The sequence below is a fragment of the Callospermophilus lateralis genome, chromosome 4 (genome assembly GCF_048772815.1).
Source record: "Callospermophilus lateralis isolate mCalLat2 chromosome 4, mCalLat2.hap1, whole genome shotgun sequence".
NCBI lineage: Eukaryota > Metazoa > Chordata > Mammalia > Rodentia > Sciuridae > Callospermophilus > Callospermophilus lateralis.
In genome coordinates this window covers 64,532,981-64,541,537 of record NC_135308.1, presented here as the reverse complement: position 1 = coordinate 64,541,537, position 8,557 = coordinate 64,532,981, and the positions used below count along the sequence as shown (strand labels likewise).

At 42.3% G+C, this 8,557-nt stretch overlaps 1 pseudogene; it reads right to left on the bottom strand.

Moving 5' to 3' along the window:
• Nucleotides 1-3,570: 3,570 nt before the first annotated feature.
• LOC143398270 (bcl-2-like protein 13 pseudogene) lies at nucleotides 3,571-4,203 on the bottom strand (annotated as a pseudogene).
• Between the last annotated feature and the right edge of the window lie 4,354 nt (nucleotides 4,204-8,557).

Sequence of the window (8,557 nt, the reverse complement as noted above, 5' to 3'; positions counted from 1 at the left end):
CTTATTCTAGCCTTTGTGGAGAACACAGACCCAAATATCCTAAGCCACAAGTCACCTCTTAGTAGCTCACAAACAAAACTGTCTCTTGTTAGTACCCAATATAAGCAGTTTAGGGGTGTGAGGATACAGAGTTCAAAAGCAATAACATCAGAAATAAAATATTTTATTAGGGAAAAAAAGAGAAAATCAAGATAACTCACCAATTTCTCTGCTGTATGGCAACATAAATAGCAATTAGAGCTGGGCATAGTGGCACAGGCCTGCAATCCCAACTATTCCAGATACTAAAGAATCCCAAGTTTGAGGTCAGAATGGGCAGCTAAGTGAGATTCTGTCTCAAAATAAAACAAAATAGGGCTGGAGATATAATTTGGTATTGGAGCCCTTGCCTAGCATGTACATGACCCTGGCTTAAATGTCAGTAACTGGCCCCCCATGATATCAATAAAATAAAATAGCAACTAGAATATAGAATGATCCCAAGCAACTGTGAGAATCCATGGAGGAAAAGTAATTTTCACTTCATTAATCTCACTTTCCAGTCCTCTGACGTCCAGCAACATCACTCTAGGTCCCAAAACACACAAACATACCTCCCAAAATGGGACACTGAAAGTCAGAACATAGAGACACAGTACATGAGCTCAGGGTGCAGCTCAGTGGTAGAGCACTTGTTAGCATGCTCGAGTCCCTTGGATCAGTCTCCATCACTGCAAAAACAAAACAAAGATACAGTCCATGATAAAGCTGAAGACACACAAACACAATTGGATCTCTTCCTGACCAACTTCTAAAGGTATTTCTTTCAGAAAAATTTTATTTTAAAAGAGAAACTTCAAAAAGAAAGCATATTTAAAACATCAGATCCCCACCACGCATGGGCACAGTTGTACTCACAGCTACTTGGGAAACTGAAGCAGTAGATTGCAATTTTAAGGTCACCCTTACTAATTTTGTCTGAAAATAAAAAAATAAAAATGGCTGAAACAGCTGAATGGTAGAGTGTTCCTGGGCTCAATGTCCACTACTGCAAAAAGAAAAAATAAATCAGGCCACTAATCAGTGAAGCATTTTTATTATAAATTTCCTTATTTAAAAAGTAATTTGTGCTGGGCTCGGTGTCACACACCTGTAATTCCAGTGGCGTGGGAGGTGAAGCAGAAGAATCTCGAGTTCAAAGCCATCCTCAGCAATGGAAAGGCACTAAGCAATTCAATGAGACCCTGTATATAAATAAAATACAAAATAGGATTGGGGATGTGGGTCAGTGGTTGAGTGCCCGAGTTCAATCCCCATACCCCTACCCCAAAAAAGTAATTTGTTACATTGACTAAGATAAATCTAAGATGACTTCCTCTCAGCATGTGTGCTCTGCAGAGTGACACCTATGGCCCCCAGGCATGAGAGGACACAGTTGCACCCCTCCTCAAGGAACAGAAACAGCCTGAAAATGGTGCTGATTCTCAACTGGCACCAACTGCTTTGGGTCCTTTTGGCACTTGGGTTGTGAAGGCTTCATGTAAAGAAGCCTCCATTCTTGACCTCTGAAGGCTAAACTAGAATCTCAACAGCATCCTCAGTCTCAAAAGTCAAGCTTCCTTTTTCAATTTTTTATTTCAATGATATTTAGAATTAAGGGATAAAATGATACTTATCATTTTATTTCAATGGTAATGTACTTAATAGGAGATATGACTCAATTGGTTCTATAAACCCAAGAGTGATGATCCTCACCACATGGCAAGAGACCCACAGTGGAGCTGGATAACTGCTAAGATTGAGGTCAGATATTGGAAAAAATGTACCAAACTAGGGGAATACAGTGAGCTTCTGTTATCAGAGGTGCTGCTGGCCAGATCACCATAGGGAAGCAGGGTGATACTAACCAAATAGCCATCCTCCAGTAGCCAGTTACCTGCATTGCACTTGCAGTTTAGAGGACCTGAGGTCTGTGATGTTATCTTCTAGGTATTTTTTTTTCCCAAAGTGTGGGAGACCAACCTTACACATGACTGAGTCACACTCCCCAGCTAGGTGCTGAGGCACTCAGTCACAGAAATGTGGTTGGTGTCTCGCACATGGGTGTGTCTTGCTACAGCCCCATGGGTGAAGCTACACTCACCTGTTCCTTTGTAATATAACCCCTTGCCCTGTTTAGGATAGAATCTTCCATGGAACTGCCTTGTGTGTGTCCTCTTCTCTTACTGTGCTCTTGGGTGTGGCCTACCCAGGTGTCAGTCAACCTGCTGACAGTGGACATCATGAAGATACTCAGTCCCCTGAAACCTGTCCCCTTGCCTCATTTGAATAGCTTCCCTCAATAAAAGGGGTCAGGCATGCTCTCGCGCTCTCTTTCTGAGGACCCTTAAGGTCAGAGGAGCCGTCACAGCGACCCCAAAGAAAAAAGTATTTGTGTCTCTTGTGTGGTTATTTCGTGAAGTCCAGTTAGCCCAGTTTAACTGGAGTGACCCCTGTGCCTTTTAGACACGAGAACAGAAATCCGGCACCAAAGAGTCCTAAATATAGCATCTCTGCAAGAAGGAACTAAGGAAGGTTCAGGGTCTTGTCAGAGGTGGCGACAGGGGAGAGATATAGTTCAGTTGGTAGAATGCTTGCCTAGCATGCCCAAGGCTGTGGGAAGAATCCCCAATACCAAAAAAAAAAAAAAAAAAAAAAGGTGGCAGGGGCACCAGGTGAGCCCTTCCTCTTGAATTGGGTTTAAAGGGGGTGTGGGAGAAGAAGAAGCAGTGTGGTACCTTCATACCTGAGAAGTGGTGGGACAAGGGGAGAACACCTTCACATTACAGCATGGGGATGGGTGGTAAAAGGCCAAAAAGGAGCAGCTCTGAAACACAGTGTGCTCATTAAGAAAGAGGAAACTCCAAGGAGGTGAATGCTAACAAGCCCACAGCTGCGGAGCTCACAGCTAAGCCCTCTGCACTGGAAATTTCTACCCCAGTGTTTTCTAAATAAACCCTCTCCCTCTAAAGCCATAGCCCTCAAAGGAAGTTGATTTTGCCTACAATGGACATTTGGCAATGTTAGAGACATTCTAGGTGTCCTCACCAGGAATCAGGTGCTCCTAGCATCTGGTGGGTGGGGGTTGGGGTGTTGCTGACCATCTACCATGCACAGAACAGCCTCTACAACAAGGAATTCTCAAAATGTCCATAGCACAAGGCAGAGAAACCCTGTTCTATAGGGAATATTTTACTCATTAAGAGTCTGAATCTAGCATGAGCCTAGGTCCTTGGAATTGACAATCAGACCAAGATGAATGCCCTAACACTGGACATAGCAGTGTGGATCCCACTGCTGCCCTGTTAAGTGGACACCCCTAATCCTCCCAGAGGGTTCCACAAATGCCCCACTGGTAGCTACCAGTTCAAATTTCAGCAAGGACAGCTCAACCTTAGACCCTCTTCTTTCTCTCCTGAAACAGCAGCCAGTACTTTTTCAAAGCCATAAGACTCCAATTACCACTACCTGGATGTCCACAGCAGTGCCCCTTCAAGCAGCTGCATAGACTTGCCCTCAGATGACAGCCAGCCATTGGAGGAGGACTCCTTGCTAAGACTGCCTCCTCACAGAGATCTCCTTGTCACTTGGCAGGGCAGAGGGCACCCCCTCCTCTGCTTCAGTAGGTTCCATGGCTGCTGCTTTCACCTCTTCTTCATCAAGTTCCACAAACAACAATGGTGCAGGGCAGGCTTTCTCAGCTACAATCATTTCTGTATCATGTTCCCTCATCTCCAGCTAAAAAGTGGCAGTGGTGTGTGGAAACAGGGAGCAGGGGCTCTGGGGAATGCCTCCTGCAGTTCCCTGGCTGGCAAGGCAGCCCTGGCAGCCTCCTCAGTGCCTTCGGGTATCTCTTTTTCTTTATATGCACAATGTCAAAGTTGTTCTCTCTCCTCTCTCAAGCTCATTGCTCTCTAAACTTTTGACTTCTTCAGCATCCATTGATATCTGCTGCCAGGACTCAGGCTCTAGGGACACTGGTAGGCTCTCTGTGTGCCAACTCTGGATAGCTGACAGCAAGACAGGTGGGCTCTCTGACTGCCAAGTTGTCACAGTTGGAGACTCTGGGGGACTGACCTGTCCAGAGTTATCACTGGGCAGGATATCAATGTCATTGCTATCTTCTGCAATGACTTCAGGGTATTCCTCCTCATCAGACTCACGACTAAAGACATTGCCATAGGAAAGGAGGAGAAAATCCAATACAAAGAATGGTCAACATTGTAAAAATAGATGTCAGGTTGGAAAAAAATTATCTTCTGAAGTTCTAGGAATAAATATATTGTTTATATCTACACAGTTTATGGATTGAGTGCATTCATTTGTAGGCCATTGTAGAGGAATAGTTTTTTCAGTCCTCTAACTGGTTTCCTCAAAGCTAACATATAAAAACTTAGTTTTCATTCAGGGTAATGCATATATATGCAATGCAATTAATAATGCAAACCAGGGAAGAAACAATGGTATTAAAAAGGAAATATAGGGGATCCAACATGGCGGCTGGCGAGGAAGCTGCACTTTCAATATCTCCACATTAACGGGATCAGAAACACCAATTAAAACAGCTACATTCTACCTACTGAGGATCTTCTAGCAAAATTCCGTTGAAAGGAGACCTGCCGAGAATTACAGGAGCGGCGAGGGAGCCGGCCGGAGCTGGCGGGAACCGCGGCAGCGGCACGGGAACCGGCGGGAGCTGAGGCGGCGCTGACGCAGGAGCCGGCGGGAGCCGCGCGGCGCGGGTCTCCCAGCTACAGCTCCCACCAGTGCTGACAACTGAGGTCTCTTGCACCAGATACGGGGGCGTGGCTACCAGAAGGTAAGCAAATTTGCTGGGGGTTCTCAGCCCCAAGCTCTACAAACTTAGGGCCTGAGGGAGGCAAACAAGGAGAGTGTGCCCAGGCACTAATGAAACAGCTGCTCCACGCGTGTGCAAGGAAGGCGGAACCGTGACCACCGACAAAACAGGCCCAGTGGCCCGCCAGATACATCGCCCCGGTCGGGGGAGGGGCAGAGCCGCCACCAGCGCCTTTTAGGTAGACAGATCTGCAACCAACAGACAGAACAGGCCTAGTGGCCAGCGGAGGGGCAAAGCCGCTGCTCACGCCTGCAAGGTAGGCGGACCTGTGACCACCGAAAGAACAGGCCCATCGAAAGTACAGGTACAGCGGCCTCCTGGCGTGGAAGGCACATTGCCTCAATTGGAGGAGGGGCAGAGCCACCGCCAAAGCCTGCGAGGGAGACTTTGCAGCTATACAAGAGCAATATAAATATATAGGGGGAAAAATCAATAACACAACAGTTTCACCAAGCAGAAAGAAACGCGATCAGTATGAAAAGACAAGGAAAGAAAGGACCACAAGCAATGCAGGTCAACTCAACTTTAGAAGAGGTAATATCTGCAGCAGATGGAATGTCAGATAAAGAATTCAGGATATACATGCTTCAGATGATCTGGAGTCTCAAGGAAGACATTAGACAGCAAAATCAGACAATGAAAGACCACTTCGACCACTTCGACAATAAATTACATAAACAAATCCAAGAAGCAAAAGATCAATTATACAGGGAGATAGAGATTATAAAAAACAAACAAACAGAAATCCTGGAAATGCAGGAAACAATAAACCAACTTAAAAACTCAATTGAGAATACTACCAGCAGAGTAGAACACTTAGAAGATAGAACATCAGACAATGAAGACAAAGTATTTCAACTGGAGAAGAACATAGACAGCTCAGCAAAGCTGTTAAGAAACCATGAGCAGAACATTCAAGAAATATGGGATAACATAAAGAGACCCAACTTAAGGGTCATGGGGATACAGGAAGGTATTGAGGTCCAAACCAAAGGAATGAGCAATCTATTCAACGAAATAATACGAGAAAACTTCCCAGACTTGAAGAACGAGACAGAATCCCAAATCCTAGAAGCCTACAGGACGCCGAATGTGCAAAATCATAAGAGATCCACACCTAGACACATTATAATGAAGATGCCCAACATACAGAATAAGGAGAGAATTTTAAAAGCTACAAGAGAAAGGAAGCAGATTACATTTAGGGGTAAACCAATCAGGATAACAGCTGATCTTTCAACACAGACTCTGAAAGCTAGAAGATCCTGGAATAACATATTTCAAACACTGAAAGAAAAGGGGTTCCAACCAAGAATTGTGTATCCCGCGAAATTAAGCTTCAGGATGGAAGATGAAATTAAAACCTTCCATGATAAACAAAAGTTAAAAGAATTTGCAGCTAGAAAACCATCTCTTCAAAACATCCTCGGCAAAATATTACAGGAAGAGGAAATGGAAAATATCAATGAAAACCAACAGCGGGAGGTAGTACAGTAAAGGTGGGGGGGAATAATCAAAGAGGAAAACAAACCATGTTTAGTAACATAAATAAACAAATATGGCTGGAAGAACAACCCATATCTCAATAATAACTCTAAATGTTAATGGCTTAAACTCACCAATTAAGAGACACAGGCTAGCAGAATGGATCACTAAACAAGACCCAACAATATGCTGCCTTCAGGAGACGCATTTGATAGGAAAAGACATACATAGACTGAAGGTGAAAGGTTGGGAAAAATCATATCACTCATATGGACTTCGGAAACAAGCAGGAGTGTCCATACTCATTTCAAATAAAATAGATTTCAAGCCAAAGTTAATCAAAAGGGATGAAGAGGGACACTACATACTTCTCAAGGGAACCATACACCAACAAGACATAACAATCATAAATATATATGCCCCAAACAATGGTGCAGCTATGTTCATCAAACAAACTCTTCTCAAGTTCAAGAGTCTAATAGACCACCATACAATAATCATGGGAGACTTCAACACACCTCTCTCACCACTGGACAGATCTTCCAAACAAAAGTTGAATAAGGAAACTATAGAGCTCAATAACACAATTAATAACCTAGACTTAATTGACATATATAGAATATACCACCCAACATCAAGCAGTTACACTTTTTTCTCAGCAGCACATGGATCCTTCTCAAAAATAGATCATATATTATGTCACAGGGCAACTCTTAGACAATATAAAGGAGTAGAGATAATACCATGCATATTATCTGATCATAATGGAATGAAATTGAAAATCAACGATAAAAGAAGTAAGGAAAAATCATGCATCACTTGGAGAATGAACAATAGGTTACTGAATGATCAATGGGTTATAGAAGACATCAAGGAGGAAATTAAAAAATTCTTAGAGATAAATGAAAACACAGACACAACATATCGGAATCTATGGGACACATTGAAAGCAGTTCTAAGAGGAAAATTTATTGCTTGGAGTTCATTCCTTAAAAAAAGAAAAAACCAACAAATAAATGATCTAATACTTCAACTCAAAATCCTAGAAAAAGAAGAGCAAAACAACAGCAAAAGAAGTAGAAGACAAGAAATAATTAAAATCAGAGCTGAAATTAATGAAATCGAAATGAAAGAAACAATTGAAAAAATTGACAAAACTAAAAGTTGGTTCTTTGAAAAAATAAATAAAATCGACAGACCCTTAGCCACGCTAACAAAGAGAAGAAGAGAGAGAACTCAAATTACCAGCATACGGGATGAAAAAGGCAATATCACAACAGACACTTCAGAAATACAGAAGATTATCAGAAATTATTTTGAATCCTTATACTCCAATAAAATAGAAGATAGTGAAGGCATCGATAAATTTCTTAAGTCTTATGATTTGCCCAGATTGAGTTAGGAGGATATTGACAACCTAAACAGACCAATATCAATTGAGGAAATAGAAGATACCATCAAAAGACTACCAACTAAGAAAAGCCCAGGACAGGATGGGTATACAGCAGAGTTTTTCAAAACCTTTAAAGAGGAATTAACACCAATACTTTTCAAGCTATTTCAGGAAATAGAAAAAGAGGGAGAACTTCCAAATTCATTCTATGAGGCCAACATCACCCTGATTCCTAAACCAGACAAAGACACTTCAAAGAAAGAAAACTACAGACCAATATCTCTAATGAACCTAGATGCAAAAATCCTCAATAAACTTCTGGCGAACCGGATACAAAAACATATCAAAAAAATTGTGCACCATGATCAGGTAGGATTTATCCCTGGGATGCAAGGTTGGTTCAATATACGGAAATCAATAAATGTTATTCACCACATCAACAGGCTTAAAAATAAGAACCATATGGTCATCTCGATAGATGCGGAAAAAGCATTCGACAAAGTACAGCATCCCTTTATGTTCAAAACTCTAGAAAAACTAGGGATAACAGGAACATACCTCAACATTGTAAAAGCAATCTATGCTAAGCCTCAGGCTAGCATCATTCTGAATGGAGAAAAACTGAAGGCATTCCCTCTAAAATCTGGAACAAGACAGGGATGCCCTCTCTCACCACTTCTGTTCAACATAGTTCTCGAATCACTGGCCAGAGCAATTAGACAGACGAAAGAAATTAAAGGCATAAAAATAGGAAAAGAAGAACTCAAATTATCACTATTTGCAGATGACATGATTCTATACCT